The sequence below is a fragment of the Leopardus geoffroyi genome, chromosome C1, assembly GCF_018350155.1.
Source record: "Leopardus geoffroyi isolate Oge1 chromosome C1, O.geoffroyi_Oge1_pat1.0, whole genome shotgun sequence".
NCBI lineage: Eukaryota > Metazoa > Chordata > Mammalia > Carnivora > Felidae > Leopardus > Leopardus geoffroyi.
In genome coordinates this window covers 133,825,511-133,848,797 of record NC_059328.1, presented here as the reverse complement: position 1 = coordinate 133,848,797, position 23,287 = coordinate 133,825,511, and the positions used below count along the sequence as shown (strand labels likewise).

Below are 23,287 nucleotides of genomic sequence, written 5' to 3'. Positions count from 1 at the left end.
AAAAGTCTGTATAGTATAATAACCATAGGAAAAAAGTGTAGTCCATGTTTTATGACAAAATATACATTAGTCCCCAAAGTTTATGTGGCTGAGTTTTATAAAACTTTGAAAAAATAGAAAGTTCCTACATTATGTAATTTTTTCCAGAAAGACAAGGGAAGTTGCTTTTATTGTAGGGGCTTGTGAAACTTCAGATTGATGAGTCAAAACCAAATCCCTATCTCTCCATAAATACCTTCATTACCAATAAATAAAAATCTCCAGTTCATAGTTACACACCAACACTAAGGATTATCACATTTATTTGTATAAAAGAGACAAAAATTTTATATCCTATTATTTAAATTTGTTTCCCTAATTACCAGATTGAGAATCTGTTCATGTCTATTAGTGATTATTTTTTAAACATGGATAAATCATGCATACAACAATTTATACAATGTAGTTCATACATACATGTATTATATTTGTTGAGTAGTTACAAAAACATATATAGAGATGATATTCACTAAAGTCTGCATCATGACTATCTTCTGGTAGGGCTTAAGCTAGAGTGAACTTTAACTATAAGTGAGTAGATTAGATTTTTGTTCACAAATAATTACTACCTTCTTCCTGTGACACCCATGAGAAGAGTAAATTCAGCCACCCTATTGATTTGGAGATGGTCCATGTGATTTGTTTTGAGCAGTAAAATATGGATGGAAGTGAAGATATATTAACTCTGAGGAGAAATCACATATTTCCACTCACCTCTCTAGGAAACTTCCATTTCCTCCATGAAAAGTAAATGTTCCCTGTATCTGCTGTCCTCAACCAAAGTCCAAAATTGGTACAGGTGAAATTACCTGAACTCAGTGGCAGTCTTTTATCAGAGCTGACCAAGCCATTCCTTAAACACATGAGTAAGAAACTCTATTATATGAAATAGTCCTGCAAATCAATAGGAAAAAAAAATGACAAAGGGAAAAACCAAATACATCACAGAAGACAAAATACAAATGAGGACCATAAGAAAGTTGCTCAAATTTGTTAGGAAAATATAGGGAAAAAAATCAAGGGAGTTATAATTAAAATATCAAATAAAACAGCACTTTCCTCTTACCAGGTTGGTAAAATTAATAGCTTGATCATATATAGTGTTAGTGAGCGTATGGGGAATTGAGCATCATATATCTTTGTTGGAAATGTTAATTATTATAGCATTATTGAACACAAATTGACAGTACCTGTTAATTTAAAAAATATACAAATACAGAGCCCCAGAATTTCAACTTCTACAGATCTATCATAGAAAAATATTGTGCATGGGGTGCCTGGGTGACTCAGTTTGTTGTGTCCAACTCTTGATTTTGGCTCAGGTCATGACCTCACAGTTATGGGATTGAGCCTCACATCAGGTTCCACATTCACATTGCAGAGCCTGCTTGGAATTCTCTTCCTCCCTCTGTCTCTGACCCTTCCCTGCTCTCCCTCTCTTTTTCTCTCCCTCTCAAAATAAATAAGCTTAAAAAAAAAAGAAGTGGAAAACTATTGTGCACATACATGAACGGTCATGCAAAACTCTTTTTATTGTATCAGTATTGGTGAGAAGATAAATATACCTTCCTGTCCCATTGTTAAATAATATCAAGAACAGGCAAAAGAACTTAGATATACGCTCCAGGAAGATAAGACTAATAATCAATTATAATACAGGCTAACTCATCAAGAGTAACAGATTTCTTGTCAAAATTTGCTTCCAGAACCTCACCTGTCTGTTCCCACCAATTTGAAAGTGTTATGTTATAAATTCTGCTCAATCCCACTCAGTTCTTTACCATGTAAGAATTTCTTAAAAAGTCACCCTGCCCAAATCTTAAAATCCTGATTCCCTTTTCCAAGACATCCCTAAGACCATGTCAACTTGATATTCTCTCTTATCGAAGTCAATCTAATCAACCTACCGTTGCCTGGTTACAGATTTTCCTGGTGGTCTTTTAAGAGTTGAAGGCCAATGTTTGAAATAGCAGTAGCAAAATATACAAAATAGCAGAAAAGAGCACAGTTTTGGAGTTAGATTTACTGAAGTTGAATCCTGAAACCACACCTTACTCGCAGTGTGACCTTGTTTTCTCTCTCTGGTCCTTGCCTGTAAAGTAGGGACAATAACAGAAATTACTTATTGAGTTTTTGTGAAAAATAAATTACATAATTTATTTAGACCACTTATGGTAAGGGTACAGAGTAAAGCCTCAGATAGTGTTAGATATAAACAACAATAAATAAATAAATGACCTAAATCCCTTTCAAATTGAAGAATAACTAAAAAATCTACAATACATTCTTGGTATGTACAGTTTAAAAGAAAGAGATTAATAATTGAAGAAAATCAAATTGTGACACAAAACATATTATGTTAATACTTAAAATTACAAGTATATGTTTTACACTTAATCAGTATACAAAATCGTTTTTGGAGGAGGTCATCAAACCAAAAACTGTGTTCATTTCTGAGGGAAAAGAATTGGATTTCAGATTATTGAAAGGGATTATATCCTTTTTTCCCCAAAAGGCATGTTCACGTATTAGTGGTTTTTCTTACAAAGGAAATATTTTCATTGATGATTTTCTTAATGAGAAATTGTACATATAGCATATGGAATTGTAAAAATGTATATAAAATACCTACTTTTTAAATCCAAAACTTCCAGGTAATTTATAAATGAATATATGAATTACTTTCAAATACTGCTTTATTTATAATTTTTGAATAGTCATTTCAGGAAAGAGACTAAGCAGATGTTTTTACTGAAGCATAAGCAACTTTGAGTCATGAAGTGAAGAGTAATTCCTTAACCAATGAAAATGTCAAGAAGAGTTTAGGTACACAAATATCATCCTGCCCAGATGGTTAGATTGAATATTGCTTCATTTAATTTTTGGCAAATTGATCCATTTTGCTTTAGTGAATACATTTCTAGAAATCATAGGATATTTTACATTATCTTACAAGGGAATATTTTCCTCAATAAAAACCAAGCAGCATATTTTATCTGGTCTTTACTCAGAACAAAAAAAAAAAAAAAAAAAAAAGAAAGAAATTTCAGTCATCGAGCTTTAAGGATTATAACAGAACTCTCTTTTATAGAACTTTTATAAGCATCAACCAAATATAGTCTAACACCATGGTGTGGATAACAGCTATCCCCAAAGGCAGTTAATAGATTTCTGTACAATTTTGTTTTTAAAAATGATTATTTATTGCTTTAGAGTTTACGAATCTTATTCAGAAGTTTGTGTGATTTTTAATACAGGTAGTGCCATTAAAACACTTTACAAAGACAGATGGATTAAAGAAAAACAATACTGATCAGGGAACATTAAGTACTATATTTGATTCCTCTAATTACTAGCTCTAATATGTGGTTAATACTCTTTCCAGTTGTATTGAGATACACTTGACACATAAGATTATAATAATTTAAGGAGTACAACATAATGATTTAGTTATGTATGCATTGTGAAACGATCAACACAATAACTATAGTTACCATGCTGTACATGGCATCTCCAAGACTTATAGCTGGAAGTTTGTTCCTTTTGACCTTCACCCATGTCTCCCACAGGCCACCCTTCCAACTCTGACAACTACCAACTACCAATCTGTTTTCTGTTTTTATGAGTTCAGATTCTACAAATAAGTGTGATCATACAGAATTTATCTTTCTTTGTTTGACTTACTTCACTTAACGTAATGCTCTTGAGGTTCGTCCATGTCAAAAATGGCAGGATTTCCTTCTTTTTATGCCTGAATAATAATTAATAATAACAACAACAACAACAACAACAACAACAACACCTTTATCCATTCATCCATTGACGAATATTTACGTTGTTTCTATGTCTTGGCTATGTTACTACTAAGTAACATAGTAGTATAGATATCTCTTCAAGATAGTGACTTTGTTTCTTTCATATATACATGAAAGAATATATATATATATATATATATATATATATATATATATATATATATATATATACACCCAGAAATAGAATTGCTAGAGCATATGGTAGTTCTATTTTTAAATTTTTTTTTTTAAATTTTTTTTTTTCAACGTTTATTTATTTTTGGGACAGAGAGAGACAGAGCATGAACGGGGGAGGGGCAGAGAGAGAGGGAGACACAGAATCGGAAACAGGCTCCAGGCTCCGAGCCATCAGCCCAGAGCCTGACGTGGGGCTCGAACTCACTGACCGCGAGATCGTGACCTGGCTGAAGTCGGACGCTTAACCGACTGCGCCACCCAGGCGCCCCTAGTTCTATTTTTAAATTTTTGAGGAACTTTCATAGTGTCTTCCATAATGACCATAACAATTAACACTCCTACAAAAGGTACACAAATGTTTACTTTTCTCCATATCCTTGCCAGCACTTTTGTTATCTCTTCTTTTTGATAATAGCCATTCCAACAGGTGTTAAGTGACATCTCATTGTACTTTTGATTTGAATTTCCTTCATAATTAGTGATGTTGAGCATCTTTTTATGCCCTTATTGTCCATTTGTATGTCCTCTTTGGGAAAATGGCTACTCAGATCCTCTATTTTTTAATCAGATGCTTTTTTGTTATTAAGTTATGTAAGCTTTTTATAAATTTTGGGTGTTAATTCCTTATCATATATATGATTTGCAAATATTTTCTTCCGTTCTGTAGGTTGCCTTTTCTTTTTGTTGATGGTTTCCCTTGTTGTACAGAATCTTTTAAGTGTGATGCAAACCCACCGGTTTATTTTGGCTTTTGATGTCTTTGCTTTTGGTGTTAAATCCAAAAAATCATTGACGTAACCAATGTCAAGGAGCTAACCCCTCTGTTTTCTTCTAGGAGTCTTATGGTTTAGGTCTTTCATTCAAGTCATTAAAAAAATTTTTTTTAATCTTTATTTATTTTTGAGAGAGAGAGCATGAGTGGGGTGTGGGTGTAGGGGGGGCAGAGAGAGAGGGAGACACAGAATCAGAAGCAGGCTCCAGGCTTTGAGCTGTCAGCACAAAGCCTGATGTGGGGCTCGAACCCATGGACTGAAAGATCATGACTTGAACCAAAGTTGCCACTTACCGAATGAGCCATCCAGGTACCCCATCAAGTATTTAATCCATTTTGAATTAATTTTGGGTATGGTGTAAGATAGTGGTCCAGTTTCATTCCTTGGCATGTGACTGTCCAACTTTCTTACCACCATTTTTTGAAGGTACAATCATTTCCTCATTGTATATGCTTGGATCTTTGTCATCTATTAATTGACTATATATTCACAGGTTTATTTCTGACCTCTCTGTTCTGTTCCATTGATCTCCTGATTCACAGGAGAGCACAGTGCTCTCTATCCTATATCTCTAATCCATTGTATACCTTTATGCCAATACCATACTGTTTTTATAACTATTGCATTGTGATACAATTTGAAACCAGAAAGTGTGATGCCTCTGGTTTGTTCTTTCTTAAGATTGCTTTGGTTATTTGAGGTCTTTTGTGGCTCCATACAAATTTTAGAATTGTTTGTCCATTTCTGTGAAAAATGCTATTGGAATTTTGATAGAGATTGCTTGGGTAGTATAGACATTTTAATTCTTCCAGTACATGAACATCAAATATTTTTCCATTTATAGGTGTCTTCTTCAATTTCTGTTATTGGTATCTTATAATTTTTTAGTGTAGAAATCTTTCACCTCTTCAGTTAAATTTATTCCTATTTATTTTTTTAAGAAATGATAAATGGAATTACTTTAATTTCTCCTTCTGATAGTTTGCTATTAGTGTATACAAACATATTTTTTGTGTGTTGACTTTGTATCCCACAATTTACTGAAATAATTTATTAGTTTTAAAGTTCTTAGGGTTTTTTATATATGATAATATTAAATTATTCTTAAACAGAGACAATTTTGCTTCTTCCTTTACAATTTGGACATCTTTTATTCCTATTTATTGCCTAATTGTTCTGATTGGGATTTCTAACACTATGTTGAATAAAAGTGGCAAGAGGGGCATTATCTTGCTCCTGTTCTTAAAGAAAAAAACTTTCAACTTTTCACCATTGAATATATTAGCTGTGGGCTTGTCATACATAGCCTTTATCATGTTGACATAAGTTCCCTCTATACCCAGTTTATTGAGAGTTTATATCGTGAGTGGATATTTAATTTTTGTCAATTTTTTTGCATCTATGAAGATAATCATGTATTTTTAACCTTTGTTATGTTGATGTGGTGCATCACATTGATTTGTATTTCTTGAACCTTGCTTGTATCCCTACAATTATTCCCACTTAACACTTGATCCTTTTGATGTATTATTGAATTCAGTATGTTAATATTTTATTTAGGATTTTTGCATCTATGTTCATCAGTGATATTGGCATGCAAGTTTTTTTTTTTCTTCTAATGTCTTTGTCTGGTTTTGGTAGGAGAATAAGGCTGTTCAGTTGATAGTGTTCTCTCCCATTTAAAAAAAAAAATTTAAGATTATTTTAATGTTTATTTATTTTGAGAGAGAGAGAGAAAGAGAGAGACAGAGAGCATTAGTAGGAGAGGGTCAGAAAGAGGGAGAGAGAGAATTCCTAGCAGGCTCCATGCTATCAGCATAGAGCCTAATGTGGGGCTCTGTATCACAAACCATAGGATCCTGACCTGAGCTGAAACCCAGTCGAAGGCTTAACCGGCTGAGCCATCCAGGCACACCCTTCCTCTTCTATTTTTTGGAAGAGTTTGAGAAGAATTGTTGTTAATTCTTTAAATGTTTTAAATCACCAGGGAAGCCATCTAGTTCTGGCCTTTTCTTTGTTGGAGGACTTTTATTAGAGAATCAATCTTAGTAGTAATTGTTCTGTTTAGACTTTCTATTTCATGATTCAGATTTAGTGGGTTTATGTTTTTAGGAATTTATCTATTCTTGGTTGTCCAATTGTTGGCATATAATTGTTAATATTAGACTGTTATGATTATTTTATTTGTGTGGTAACAATTGTACTGTCTCCTCTTTCATTTCTAATTTTATTTATTTGAGTCCTCTCTTTTTTCCTGGTGAGGCTAACTAAATGTTTGTCAATTTTATGTTTTCGAAAACCCAGTTGCTAGTTATATTGATCTCTTCTATTGTCTTTTTAGCTTCAATTTAATTTATTTCTTCTCTATTTTTTATTATTTCTTTCTTCTACTAATTTTGGGCTTTTTTATTTTTCCTTTTCTATTTCCATGAGGTATAATGTTAGGTTATTTGAACTCTTTCTTTTTTCTTAATGTAGGTATTTATCAATATAAACTTCCCTATTAAAACTGCTTTTGCTGCATCCTATCAATTTTGGTATGTTGTGTTTCCATTTTTTATTTTTCTCCAGATTATTTTTATTGCTCTTGATTTTTTATTTCACTCATTTATTTTATTGTTTAGTAGCATGTTGTTTGATCTCTACATTTTGTGAATTGTCCAGTTTTCTTCATGTAATTGATGTCTAACTTCATAAAATTTGGTTGGAAAAGATGCTTGATGTGATTTCAACCTTCTTAAGTTTATTTATGTATTTTTTTTTTAATTTTTTAAATGTTTTTGGTTTTTATTTTTGAGAGAGAGAGAGTGAGTGGGGGGTGGGGGCAGAGAGAGAGGGAAGACACAGAATCCGAAGCAGGCTCCAGGCTCTGAGCTGTGAGCATAGAGCCCGACATGGAGCTCAGACTCACAAACCGTGAGATCATGAACTGAGCCAAAGTTGGACACTTAACTGACTGAGCCATGCAGGCACCTATCTTCTTAAATTTATTAACACTTGTTTTGTAGCCCAACTATGATCTATCTTGGAGAATGTTATATGGACACCTGGAGAAGAATATGTATCCTGTTGCTATTGGGTGGGATGTTTGGTAAATACCTGTAAAATTAACCTGGTCTATTGTATAATTTAAGCACTTCATTTATTTTCTATCTGGATAATCTGTCCATTGTTCAAATGGGGTATTGTATTGCTGTATGTTTCTCCCTTCAGATCTGTTCATATTTGCTTTATATATTTAGGTGCACCTATGTGGAGGTGAATAAATATTTAGCAATTGTTATAGATTCTTGTTTTGATGTCTTTATCATTATACAATAACCTTCTTTGTCTCTTATTACATTCTTTGGCTTAATTCTATTTTGTCTGATATAAGTATAGCTTTCCCTTTCTGTTGTTGTTGTTGTTGTTGTTATTGTTGTTGTTGCTTCCATTTGCAGAAAACATCTTTTTCTAACCCTTCACTTTCACTCTGTTTATGTCCTTGAAGTTGAAGTGAGTCTCTTATGGGCAGCATATAGTTTGGTGGGCTTCTCCTTCTCCTTCTCCTTCTCCTTCTCCTTCTTCTTCTTATCTATTTAGCCACTCTGGATCTTTTGATTGAAGAATTTAGTCTATTTACATTTAAAGTAATTTTTCATAGATGCATACTGTTTGCAGTTTGTTAATTATTTTCTATATATTTTATAATTCCTATGTTTCTTTCTTCTTATCTGGCTCTCTTCCTTTGTGACTTGATTTTCTGTAGTGATATGCTTGGATTCTTTTCTTTTTATCTTTTGTGTATTTATTATAGAATTTTGCTTTTTGGTTACAATAAGGCTTATATAAAGCATCTATAAGAGTCTATTTTTAAGCTGTCTACTTTCACCTAATCCATAGTAGTTTATGAGATAGTTTCTAGATATCTTTTAGAAAGAACTATTCCATGTGTAGCTGTAGAATTGGTGTGTCCATAGGAGGCAGTAAATTCAGAAGTCTCCTCTGTCACCATCTTGGACCAGACTTCTTTGTGAGTAATGATTTTGTTGCTGTGAATTTCACTTTCATTTTGATACAAGCTTTAGTCCTCCTTCTCCTTTTATTTCCACAAGCATGTAATGAAGTTTATGATGTACTAAATTCTAGGTGCTAGGTTCTGAAGATGCAAAACTGTAAGACTAGGTGTCTACTCCCCATCTTAGCCCTGAGACAAATACCACTCTAAAAGATAATTTTCAAATATAATCAAAATACTATGGGTGGCTAGAGAAGGAAAAGATCTGGAATATCTGGGAAAGTTTTCACAGCAATCTTCAATTTAACTAGATACATAGGATGGGTAGTGTGCCAGGCATAATAATTTGAAAGGAAATGATGCTTCAGAAATAAGAAAGCACATGCACAAAAGCATGAGGCTGAGAAAGGTGATGATGGGGAATTTACAATATAGACTAAATTAGGATTGAGGCAATGACTGAAGATGAGGTTGAAGAGGCAGATTACAACTAGAGTAGGATGGATTTTATGCACTAAGCAAGTAGCTTGAACTTGGGAACAAACAAGTCACTAAAAACCTATGGGAAAGTCACATGATATTTTATCTTCTTAAGGAATATCCTAAACAGTCTGGATGAATGTAAATGAGACCAAATGCAGACAGATTGCAAAGAAACCAAGAGGTACGAAATAGGCCTATGGGATACAGAGTTATTCATATGTCTAAAATCTGAATATAAGAGTAGCATTACATATGGATTTTAGACATTTTGAAAAATAGAGAAAAACATAAGAAATAAAATAGATATATGGTCAATCTCACAACATAGAAATTGGTGGTTAACATTTCAATATATTAATTTCTAGTTTGTTTTCTATATATACATATATAGTTTAAACCAAAATTCATGACATCAATGTGAAATGCTAAACAGTTTTCTGAACGACCAAATAATAGACAGACGTCATTTATGTAATATATCATCAGTTACTACCACTATTAGAAATGTAGAGTTTTTAACATTTAAAAAAGCATTGTGATAGGGGTGCCTGGGTGGCGCAGTCGGTTAAGCGTCCGACTTCAGCCAGGTCACGATCTCGCGGTCCGTGAGTTCGAGCCCCGCATCAGGCTCTGGGCTGATGGCTCAGAGCCTGGAGCCTGTTTCCGATTCTGTGTCTCCCTCTCTGCCCCTCCCCCGTTCATGCTCTGTCTCTCTCTGTCCCAAAAATAAATAAACGTTGAAAAAAAAAAAAGCATTGTGATAAATATGCTTGTGCCTACATATTTGTGCCCTTGTCTGTTTACTTAGAAAAAGCTATCAGGTAGAATTTCTAGGCAAGATATAATATACATTTTAAGGTTTTTAAAAGTATCTATTCAAAATTCACTTTAAGAAAGCAATTGATATTCCTACTAGCAGTGTCTTTTCTCTGAAGCTTTTAAAACAATGAGTATTCCTATTTTTTTCTGACAATAGGCAAATATGGAATCTCACTGTTTAATTTGCATTCCTTTGATTACTTATGAAGTTAAATCCTTTCATGTTTATTGTAACTTGCCTGTTCTGTCAATTTTTCTATTGGGGTGTTTGTAGTTTTATGTTTGATTTAAAAAAGGCTCAAGGACCTATCTGTTTAGGCAAAATACAGCATAACAATTGGAATTAGTTATTCATCCATAGAGAGCTGTGAAGGCATCTCAAAAATTCAAAATGTGTGAAAAACAAGAACACAGCAAGGCTTCAGGTAAACAGAAATCTGTTGCAAACATTTGGTAGAAAAGTCATATTAAGGCAAACTTACTAACTGCAAGCAATGATGCTGTTAAGGCAGTAGAATTGGCTATTATCAAGGTTCCAGAAGAATGATGCAATGGAATAGACAGACTTTGTCCCTGTGAATTCAAAGAAATCCCATTGAGTTTTAGAGAAGAAGGCTACACTCAGGTGGGTACGGCTACTAGTTAGCAATCTCAGTTATTTTTAAATATTGCAGAGGTGCCTATGTGGCTCAGTCAGTTTAGCATCTGGCTCTTGATTTCAGTTCAGGCTCTGTGCTGACAGTGTGGCGCCTGCTTGGGATTCTCTGTCTCTGTCTCTGTCTCTGTCTCTCTTTGCCCCTCCTCTGCTTATGGTCGGTCTCTCTCTCAAAATAAATAAACATTTTTGAAAACTTGTAGAGGTGCCCGGGTGGCTTAGTTAAGCGTCTGACTCTTGATTTCAGCTCAGGCCATGATCTCACCATTTGTGAGATCGAGGGCTGTGTTGGGCAGTGCACTGACAGCATGGAGCCTGCTTGGGATTCTCTCTCTCCTTCCCTTTGCCTCTCCCCTATTCATTATCCCTCTCTCTCTCTCTCAAAAATGAATAAACTTAAGAAAAAAAAATTAATTGTATGTGAGAGGAAAAAATGCCAAATTACAATCCCATTGAAAACTAGTAGTAATAATCAGCAACCTATTAAATTTCAAAGAAGATAGAAGAAAGCTAGTCAAGGAGAAATTGTGTAAGATACATCCAATCTGAATATCAGTCCTTTGAAATATAGGCACCCTGCTCCACAAAAAGTGAACAAACTGTCCTGAAATTTGCAGGAACATTTTTCCTCACATTATTAGGAAAATACAATAAAATGGACTCACTTGTATAACCACCATCATAATCAAGATTGAAAATATTTTTTAATCACACCAAAAGCCCCCTTATTTCTCTGTTTTCTCTCACTATGGGTAAATTGCCTTTTTCTAAAATTTCATACAAATGGAATTACAAAGGATTATTTTTTATACCTGCTTTTACTCAATACAATGCTTTTTAAGATTCATCCATGTTTGGGAATACATCAGTAGTATGCAGCAGTAGTATTCTTTTTTTATTGGCATATAGTATACCATGTGGATATACCACAGAGTACTTGTTCATTAATCTGTTGTTAAGCGTATGGGTTGTCTGTAGTTTGGGGCTATTATGCATAAATTTGCTATATACAAGTTGGTGTCTACAAATATTAGTGTGGATAGATGTTTTTATTATTCTCAGGTATTACCTAGGAGTGGAATGGCTAGGTCCTGTGTTATATGTATAGGTTTCACTTTTCAAAACAATATTCTAGCCTTCCCAACAACAACAAAAAATGCTAGTTTACAGAGTGACTGTGCCATTTTCCAGTCCCATCAGAAATGTATGAGAATTTCAGTTCCTCTAGACCCTTGCTAATATTCTGTATGGCTAGTCTTTTTAATTACAGCCATTCTAATGGATGATAGTAGTATTTCATTGTGACTTCAATTTACATTTCCCTGATGATTAATGGTGTTGAAAATCTTTGCTATGTGAATTGGTCATTTCTACATCTCTTTGCTTAATATTTTCTAAACCATTTGCCTACTTCTTTATTTTGTTTGTTTGTTATTGTGACATAAGAGTTCTTTATAAAACATGGAAAAAAGTCTTTCATCAGATATACATATTGCAAATATTTTCTCTCAGTTTGCGGCTTGCTTCTATTTGTTGGTGTTACTGTTTTTTCATTTTTGTATTGGTATCTTTCACAGAGGAAATTTAGTTTTGATAACCTCCATTTTATCAATCTTCTTCTTTTATATTTTTTGCTTTTTTGTTTAATCTAAGAAAACTTCTACCTATGTAGGAGTTTGATAGTTTTATATATTTACTTGTAGATCTACAATCATTTTTGAATCATTTTTGACATATGGTGTTAAGGTTCAGTATTTGTTTTTATTTTTACTTTTGCAATATCCAGAGCTTTGAGCACAATATTTTAAAGACTATCATCATTTTTCCCATTGAATTAGCTGGAGCCGTAATATTGCCTTTTTCAAAATTAAATTGATCAGTTACATGTAAGTCTATTTCTGAAATCTCTATTTAATTGATATATACCCTTATGCTAATACCACACTGTCTTAATTATTATAGCCTTATAATAATAATAAAGTTAAGTAACAAAAATCTTTCAACTTTGTTCTTTCATTTTAAATTGTTGAACTATTTCAGGTCTTTCACATTTCTATATAAATTTTAGGATCTTGTCAATTTCTTGAGGGGGGAGATAAAAAGTGACTGTTGGGTGTTAGATCACTGAATTTATACACAAATTGGGTCAATAATCTTATTAACAATTTAAGGTTTTAATTTAGAAACTTAGCAAAGTGCTTCACTTACTTTGTTGTCTTTAATTGCCTCAAGCAATATTTTGTTATTTTATACACAAATTTTGTTAAGTTCATCCCTTAATATTTAATAGTTTTTTAAATTATATTTTCAAATTGTTACTTATAATATATAGAAGTAAAATTGGATTTTTCTTCCTAAACTTCCTTACAGTGCGGAAAGTGCCTATAGAAACATAGCCCAGATTATCATTGTACTCACCTCTTTGGTATTCCTTTTCCCAGGGATAACAACAATGGGCTGACTATTGACAAATGTAAAGACAATTGTTTTATCATTTCTCCAGTGTGCAGAACACTGCCTATTTTTAAGAAATGGTACATTCCTATTTTTATGTACAGAAATTCAGAAGTAGAGAAATTAGAAGAGGAAAGTACTTTCAGGTGTGAAAACATAAAAACTTTGCTTGAGCTGGGGCTTACTGGGTGCACAGTTCTTGATGGCAGGTGCAGACACTTGGTACTAGGGATTACAGCTCCATATGCCCCCTAGGGAGGCATCTAAGGCTCCGGTACAATTTTCCCAAGCCTATTGGATATACACTTGAAATTGTGCCAAAATTCAAGGGTTTAGAAAGGGAAGGCATGGAGTTGGAAGGCTTCATTTAGCATCATTAAACCTTGATTATACTTGGTACTGTTAGTCTGTTTCACTAAAGGATTTTTAAAGTAGAAGCAGTCAACTTTCAAGGACAAAAATACAGCTGTTCAATCGACTGATGAAGAATGCAATTGTTTTCTAAAGGAGAACAGTGAATGGCTATTTATTATTGTAATTTTTTAAACTAGGCTTCACGTTTAGCATGGAGCCCAAGGCAAGCTTGAACTCACAACACTGAGATCAAGACCTGAGCTGAGATCAAGAGTCAGATGCTTAACTGACTGAGCCACTCAAGCGTCCCTATTTATTATGTTTGAGCAAGCAAATAATTATGTTCTCCTTCAGAAAATAGAAAGCTTTGCTGAATGATGTCGCAGATGCTAAAATGCTCTGTTTGCCAGTGTGACAGGCATCCCCATATGAGTGGGTGGGTAGGGAGAGAAATGAAAGCAACAAGGGGAGTGAGGTTAAGTACCCATTTAGCCTCTCCTCTGACTATGGATCCAATGCTCCTTCTCAGAGAAATGCATTCCACATTGGAAAGGAGTATACTGCAAAGATGGAAAAGAGAAATGATAAGCCAGTTATGTTCATGATATAGGCCTTTGTGCTAAAGTTGTCTAATTAAGAAAACAGACAGGAGAAAATATTTAAAATATATAAAAAACTCATGCCAAAGAATTTTGAATGAGAATCAACAGAAGAAAATGCAAATTTGATACAGAAATTCGCTAAAGTCATAAGATTTATTAAAGTTGAAGACAGAGCAGTAAAAATACTTGTCATACATGTTGACAGGAAAGATTTACCAGGTACATTGGAAAAGAAAAGCATGCTGAGCTTTTTAAAATTGGTGCATTACCTGTGGTTCACACACACTAGAATTAATTGTCTTGAATATTAGTTATAGATGATGAGTATCAACCCCGTGCAGAGTCCTTCAGACTCTCCCTTCTGGAACAGCAGGAGAAATTCAAGCAAGCTGCAGCTTATGTGCCTGACACGGAAGGTACAGAATGTGGGCCTGACACTGAAGGGACAAGATTGTGTGCTAGACACTGCTGGTACAGAGTTGTGGGCCTGACACTGAAGGTATGAGGTTAGGCACTATCAATAGACTTCTGTTACAGTTGATTACCTTTCCTATTTCAACATTTAAATGGAAGATAAGATTGGCTAAATGGTAAGTATCTCATTCTCTCTACTCATGTTGAGACTGCAGAAGGCAGTATGCTGCTGAAGGGAAAATTCAGCATGGAAGGAAGTGCAGACTGTAAAAAGGTTTTTGTAAAGACGACAGAGTAGAAGTTAAAGGAAGAAAGAAGTGGACACAATTCGTATATTAGTGGCAATTAGGAAAGAAGGATGTCATGAGGTGGATCTTTAAAACTAATCTAAGAGGAAGAGGGAAATCAAAACTAAAACCAGGTGTCTTAAAATCTTGCTAAAGTTTGGGTTTAAAGAAAATGCATGAGCCTGAGAGAAAAATTGCAGAGAGTGGGTGGGAGAGGGGATAAGGCAATTCTAACTCTGAATGTGATAGCACATAGACTTTAGACCTAGTTACTTTAATAGAAAAAAAACTATACTCACAAAGAAAAAATATTTAAGGAGGAAAGCGAGAATATGCTAATTACACTTTGAGAATAAATACTCTGAGCAGCATATACATGCAATAAAATGCCTAGAGAGAAACGTTCCAGAAATAAATAAATTAATTAACTTACAAAACAGAACAGAATATAAAAGGTAAAGGGAAACAAACTTTTGGCATACAGTTATCCAGGTTTAAGTAATTGATATTCAATTTCTGTAGAAACTTTGTTGGACTGGCTCATGGGAGTTAGATTGTAAATATGTATAATATGTAAATAACTTTTAATATACTTGAAGGATTTAAAAAGAGGGATAATAGATATGAAAGTGCTCTACAATGAATAACATTACAAACACTGGGAATGTTGAAAGGAATACCCAAAGAACATTTCCAATTCTTGTCTCATATCTGCTTATATGTATTTAATTTCCTGCATAGGGTCACTTACAAAATATAAACCCTTCCTTATTGAATTTATTTTCTTTCAACTTATCTTCTTTCAAGGCATTGCCTCTCAGAATTTCTATATAGTGGAGATTCATTTGTCTGCTTTTCTATGCTTATTGTTTTTGTCATCCATTTTAGGCACAGAGATCTCAAAGGCAGGAAACATAACCATTTACATTTTCTGGTCCGGAAAAAAGTAAATATTACATGATAATGCTTTTCAGAGATTAATTCACTAGGCGATATTTCAAACAATTCCATTTTGGAAAATAAATTCAATTTCACTTTCTTACATACAGCTTGTATCTTCTACTAAAATTCATGGTAAAACTGGGTAAGTCTTTTTAATACATAGTCAACTCTCAATTACTAGGCAAACTGTGTTTGCAAATACTGAATGTTCTTCCAAAAATGTCATTTTCATATTTCAAGAATCTTGGTTCCCAGTCACATACTAACTATGAATCCAGCATTTATAGCTTTTAAAAATGCCAACCTATATCATCATTGTATAACCATCAAACTCCATTTTTGGTTTCGCTTTGATTAAATTTTGCCAGAACTACTTCTCACAAATTTTCTTCAGTCAGTCTGAAGTACTTCCTCACTTCTGCATGCTAACATTTAATATCAAGTCTTTACTTTGTGCCAGATCCACTTCCCGGAATAGCGCCCTAATGCAATATTTCTGTGTCAGTGATAATCCAAATTTGCAACAGGATAGGAAGCAACTTATATTTTTATTTTGGAATAATAATAATAATAATAATAATAATAATAATAATAAATTTCAAGGTGATTTTAAATATACATTAGCAATTAAGTTTCCAAGGAAGGATGAGAGAAGGGGGAATATTGTGAAATGGAACCTGAGAATAATAAACCAATCACCATGTTTTACCATTAAACTTCCTAAGAATTTCTCTTTTCTCCTATATCTCTAGATATCCATGTCCACTCTCTCAGTTCAGACCATCATCAACCCTTGCCTGGATTTAGAAGACCAAGATTTATAAGCCAAGGATTTATAAAAACTTATTACTACCTAATTTTCCAATTTTAGTGTCCCTGCAACTTGTTTTCCATGTTTTTCAAGAAAAACAATGTTTCTAAAATGTAATCTTATCATGTTATCTCCCTACTTTAAAAACTCTTCACAGTGGCTGATTATCTTCAAGATAATTACGATTTGTCACCAGTGCAACCAAAAGTCTTCCACTATCTGGTCCCCAGTCACTGCTTCATTTCTTCAGCAAATTTTAAGCTCCAATCTCTTGAATGTATTGGCAGGTATATGAGTGAACCATGTATTATCTCCAGTTCTATTTTATTTAGGAAGGGTATTAATTAGGACAAAAATGTTTTGTAATTCTGATAAGCTTCACTTTGTTTTTCACTTCTTTTATGACTTCAAAATTACTTTGAAAAGACACAGTGGTAAATTGGTAGCTATGGAATAGCTTTTTAAAAATATAATTAACTAATTAATATGACTTACTCAATATAATTGTTTGTAGAGGCAGAAATTTTACTCTAAACCTGAGCACTTCCTAATGTCCTTAAGTTTATTCTCCTTTTTATTTTTAATTTTTTTAACTTAAAAATTTTTTTAATGTTTATTTATTTTTGAGAGAAACAGACAGAGAAAGAGCACAAGCAGGTAAGGACAGAGAGAGAGAGGGAGACTTAGCATCCAAAGTAGGGTCCAGGCTCTGAGCTGTCAACAGAGTCCAATGCGGGGCTCAAACTCACGAGTCATGAGATCATGATCTGAGCGGAAGTCGGACGCTCAGCTGACTGAGCCACCCAGATGCCCCTCTCCTCCTTCTTTTTCAATTGTGATAAAAACAAATGAGATTTACCTTTTTAACATATTTTCTTTTTTTCACAGTTTTACTGAGATACGATTGATATATATATATTACTGTATAAGTCTCAGGTGTACAGCATAAAGGTTTGACTTACCTATATTGTGAATTGATTACAATAATTTTAGTTAACATACATCATCTTATGCAGTTACAATAAAAGAAATGGGAAAAAAGAGAAAAGAAATCTCCTTCTAATAAGAACTCTTAGGATTTAGTCTCATAATAACTTTCATATATATCATAATAACTTTCATATATATCACATATGCTACATATACATATTATATAGCATATAGCAGTAGTAACTATAGTCATCATTTTGTATATTACATCTCTAGTACATATTTATTTAACAAAATTTTAAGTATTACATTAAGTATTACATTAGTATTGTATACGTATATGTATAAGTAATACATTAAGTATTAATACAGTGTTATTAACTAGTAAACAAAACAGTATTAACTATAGGCACAGTGTTGTATAGCAGATTTCTAGAATTTATTCATTTTGCATAACTGAAATTTTATGCCCATTAAATAGCATCTTCCCATTTTTTTGTAATCCTAGCCCTGGTCATCACCATTTTACTTTGTTTCTCAGTTGTACTATTTTAAATACCTCAAATAAGTAGAATTATATAGTATTTGTTCTTCTGTGACTGACTTACTACACTTTGCATAATGTTCTTAAGGTTCATCCATGGTGTCACGTATGGCAGGATTTTCTTCTTTTTTAAGACTCAGTAATACCCAATCATATGTACATATCACATTTTCTTTATTCAACTGTTGATGTACATTTAGGTTGTCTTTACATCTTTACTATTGTGAATAATGATGCAATGAACATGAGGATGGACATATTTCTTTGAGATCCTAATTTCAACTCTTTTACATAAATACCTAAAAGTGAGATTGCTGAATCATATAGTAGTTCTATTTTTAATCTTTTGAAGAAACTCCACATTGTTTTCTATAGCACCCGCACCATTTTACGTTTCCACCAACAGTGTACAAGGGTTCCAATTTCTCCACATTCTCACCAAGAATTTTTTTTTTTTTAAATAATAGCTACCCTAACAGATGGAAGGTGACATCACATTGTGATTTTGATTTGCATTTCCCTGTTGGTTAATTATGTGGAAAATCTTTTCATATGTCTGTATGTCTTCTTTGGAGAGATGTCTGTTCAAGTCCATTTCACATTTTTTTCACAGCTATTTTTTGTTTGTTTGTTTTGGTTTGGCTTTTTGCTATTGAGTTTAGGAGTTCCTTACATATTTTGGATATTAAAAACTTCTCAGATACATGGATTGCAAATATTTCTCCCATATTGTAGGTGATTTTTTTCACTCAAAAGTTTGTTTTGCCATACAGAAGCCTTTTTAGTTTGCTATCGTCCCACTTACTTATGTTTACTTTTGATTCCTGTGCTTTTGGTGTCATATCCAAGAAATAATTACCAACATGCATACCATGGAGCTTTCCACCTAGGTTTTCTCCTAGGAGTTTAACAATTTCAGTTCTTATCTTTAAGTTTTTAATACATTTTGAGCTTACTTTTTTTTATGGTGTAAAATATAGGTCCAATTTTATTCTTTTCCATGTGGCCATCTAACACAATTTGTTGAAGACACAGTATTTACCCCACTGCATCCCTTGTCAAAATCAGTTGACAATATATGTGTGGGTTTATTTCTAGGCTCTTTATTCTGACCCATTGGTGTATATGTCTGCCATTATGCCAGTTTTGACCAAACTTAGACAGATTTTTTAAATCTGTTTTTATAGCAATAGACCTATATGAGAGTAATTTCTTAAGATTTAATATTAATACTTTGCTTTATCCATAATCTGCACCAATATATACCTTTCAAGTGAGGGAATCACAGAAAAAAAGAGTTATAAAATACCTGACTAAATGTTACTCAGCTACTTTTCTTGATAAAGTAGGAATAAGAACCATGGCCATGTGAGATCTTGCCCAATGACTTCTACCACATGACTGACCACTGTTTCGTATGATTAAGAAAAACTTACTATAGTTATAGTATATTGCAAAATTTTCCATTCTTCTGAATATAATTTCATAATTAAAGTATAAAAACAAAAACAGCAGATGGGAGAGAAAAGGGAGACAGCCTACTTTAGCAGCATTCCTTGGAGAGCTGGACAAGCAGACTGTGGGAACTGGAAAACAATGATCAAATTGCTAACGATGAAGTCACCAATCAGTCATAATCAATTGACTGTCAAACCCCAATTTTGTTCATATTTCTCATGGATTGAAGTCCCTTTTTTATTTTTGTGAATGAAATACACAAAAGGCAAAGTTTTTGAGTAAAACAGACTGGAAGTCAAAGATTTAGAAATTCCCTTTTATCTCAATATTTCCCTGTGTCTTCAGTCCCTTATCTATATGATTTATATCATTCTTGCCTAATATAAAGATTCAAATTTTTATAGTTTGGAGAAAATTCACTCTTTACTTGTTTACTGTATAGTTTATATAATACCAATAAATTCTAAGTGTCCTATTTGAATGTAATTTGAGATTCATACATTACTGTGATAAAGGAGAAAATTAAATTCTTGTACCTAAAGAAAGCTACAAAAATTTGCATAATATATAAAAGAATAAAAGGTAACAAGCCACAGCCAATTGCCTAATCATAAAATTTATAGAAACAAGTTCTTTTAACTATATTTGATATATTCAATCACTTTTTTAACAAAATTTATAAAATTCTTACTAACCACATTAGGCAAAGTACTATTCTAAACTTATGTATGCAGACGAAAACAAACAAAAAGCTGAAAGATCCAAAAAACTTCAGAGTAGCTTTAAATGAATTTTAAACTCAAGTAAGATTCCTATTGTTAAACCAAATGACCACGGACATGTAAGAACATGGCAACTCCTTGAGAAAAGTTGATGAAAATGGCAGGATTGGCAGGTCTGAGAAGAAGAGGCATGCTAGCGTTAAAAGTATAGGAGCAAGGTAGATAACAAATCAATATATGTGCACATTATATGTTAAGGAAAGTTCATTGCTGGGATAGACATTATCAAGCCATTATGGCACAATGGAACAAATGCATTTTCTACACTGGATACTGAGAATGACGATAATAGTAATAATTAAAACATCAGCTACTATATAATATTTACTTAGTTTACTTAAACTTCATAATAACATGATGATTTGGTGTCATTCCCCAATTTTACCAATGAGGAAATGTATATTTTTTCTGGTCAAGCCACATGTCCAAAACTGTAGTTGATAAATCATAGAACTCAAACCTATCTCCAAGTCTTTTCATTTAATCTGTAATATTCCCTGCTTGTAGATATATGGCCACACTGTTGAGATTGCTGAAGAACCATTAAATCTGTGGTGTATGAATACAGATGGACCACATAGACCCTAGAGCAGATTAATAAATATTAGAATGAGAGAAAGGTGGAGAGTGGAACCAGAAAGCAAGACTCAAGCAGTCATGTTTGTGAATTTCTTTTTTTTACAGTTGAATAGAAGATTGGATGTCTTCTCAAAAAATATTTTTTTGCTTCCTTGTATGGTAAGGTGATCTTTAATATATTAGCAATGCTACTGGGTTTCTTTTTCAATAATCTACAATCCCTGAAATGTTCCTTTGCCTTGCTTCTTGGCAACAAGTTCTTCATTAGTGCTCTTTATAATGCAAAGGTCATGAGAAATAATTTACAAGAAGTCTATCAGAGTAAACACAAACAACTCTATTTTATTCAGAATACTAAAAAATCCTATTTGCTTACAGTGATTTAGATAACACACAACAAAATAAAAGCTTTCCCTTGGATAATTATGTTTTTATTCAATTATGTGATTTAGCTGTCAAACCACTTAGGGAAAAAATCCTTCTGCAATGCACATAGAATAGATGTCTCAAAATGGCTAATGAATAAATCAATGGTTGAACAAAAGTATTTTAAAAAGGAAGTACTTACTTGGTTAGCCTCTCAGAGCACACTTGAGATAATGCATACTTTCTTTGATTAATCGAAGTCTTTATATTACAAAACAATTATTACTCATCAAAAAATTGTGTCTTATTTTACTGCATATACGTATGTATGTATGAACCAATGAGAAATTATGGTTGCCAAAAACAAAACAAAAAAAAAAAAAACAGCTACTGCAATCTTAGGATGGATTAAAACAAGCATCACAGAATCTAGTGGAGGAGACAATCCCATTTTTTCTCTTTGCACCAATCAGATGATATGTAGAGGGATACACAATATGCGGGTGAAAACTTGATTATCATAAGAATTTTTTAGCTATTATAGGGGCGCCTGGGTGGCGCAGTCGGTTAAGCGTCCGACTTCAGCCAGGTCACGATCTCGCGGTCCTTGAGTTCGAGCCCCGCGTCAGGCTCTGGGCTGATGGCTCAGAGCCTGGAGCCTGTTTCCGATTCTGTGTCTCCCTCTCTCTCTGCCCCTCCCCCGTTCATGCTCTGTCTCTCTCTGTCCCAAAAAAATAAATAAACGTTGAAAAAAAAAAGAATTTTTTAGCTATTATAAAAAAGAAAAGGGCATAGACAGAGAAAAAGGAAAAAGAGGGTAAGGTCCCTGAAATTACATTACAAAAAAATAGAAGGTGGTATTTCCAACAGACATCTTAATGAAAGATCTACTCACTCTGAGTTAGACTCCAGGGGAGGGGCAAGTGTTAAGAATAATGTAAATCATAGGGATATATGAAGGAGTAATTGCTTTCTCATTGTAGGTGTTGGAAAATAGCATGACTCCTAGCGATGGATAAGAAATTTGAGTTCTCAGGAACACAAGGCAAGTGGAGAAGAGGAGAACAAGAGTGTACAAATGCAGTAAAGAGCTAAATGAACAGATTGTGGCAGGCTTTGCTCATGAATTTTACTTCATGCTAGTAAAAAGGCAATGAATGATTTTATTCATGAGAGTAACATGGTCAGATTCCTGTTTCAGAAAAACAAAACAGTGCAAGGGTAGTGGCCAGATCATATCCGCTAGAATTAAAAGCAAAGCATCATGTTTGACAGCTCTTAAAATAGTCCAGATGAGGAATGGTGAGGGCTGAGTCAAGGCAGGATAAATATGTTGATTTCAATTGCTCTCGTTGTTCTCAATAGAAAAGAGAATTTAAGGGGTGAGATGAAAACGTTTATACTGTGTCTCTCCTAAGCAAGGAAAGTGTATTCACACTGAAGAATAATTAAAATACAGTCTTCCATCTTCATTGTGCCCGTGTGGAAGCCAGATTCTTCTACCATAACTGCTAGCTAAACATGTGATATTGGATACCAGATATGTCCCTATTTTACAAAAGAATGAGCAACATCAGGAATTCAACTTTTCTAAAGGTGATATGCTCAATGCTCTTATTACAGGGGTGGGGGGCACCTAATTACATTAATCAAAACAAATACAGTTTCTATCCTCAGAGATCAGTCAGTACACCTTGCCAAGGTAATAACATCTTTTTGTTCCTTTCACCTTTTTCCTCAAAGGCTGGGTTCCTTTGTTTCTGCCAATTCCAGATGCTCATTTCACGTAGCTCAGCATTTCGTCTTATTTCTTAAAGTGTTTCCAAAGTTTCTTAAAAGTTTCTGTAACTCTTTTTTAATTTTATTTTATTTTTTAATATTTATTTATCTTTGAGAAAGAAACAGAGTGCAAGCAGGGGAGGAGCAGAGAGGGAGACAGAATCCAAAGGAAGCTCTAGGCCCTGAGCTGTCAGCACAGAGCCTGATGCTATGCTGGAACCCACAAG

At 33.5% G+C, this 23,287-nt stretch overlaps 1 long non-coding RNA gene across 1 annotated transcript in view; it reads right to left on the bottom strand.

The window, feature by feature from the left end:
• Window positions 1-529: 529 nt before the first annotated feature.
• Window positions 530-23,287, bottom strand: part of LOC123598876 — a 148,119-nt gene continuing 125,361 nt past the window's right edge. The window contains exons 3-5 of the long non-coding RNA XR_006712836.1: window positions 10,586-10,676; window positions 1,947-2,131; window positions 530-933 (exon numbers count right to left, since the gene is read on the bottom strand). This is a non-coding gene — a long non-coding RNA (uncharacterized LOC123598876). The remainder of the gene's footprint in view (window positions 934-1,946; window positions 2,132-10,585; window positions 10,677-23,287) is intronic.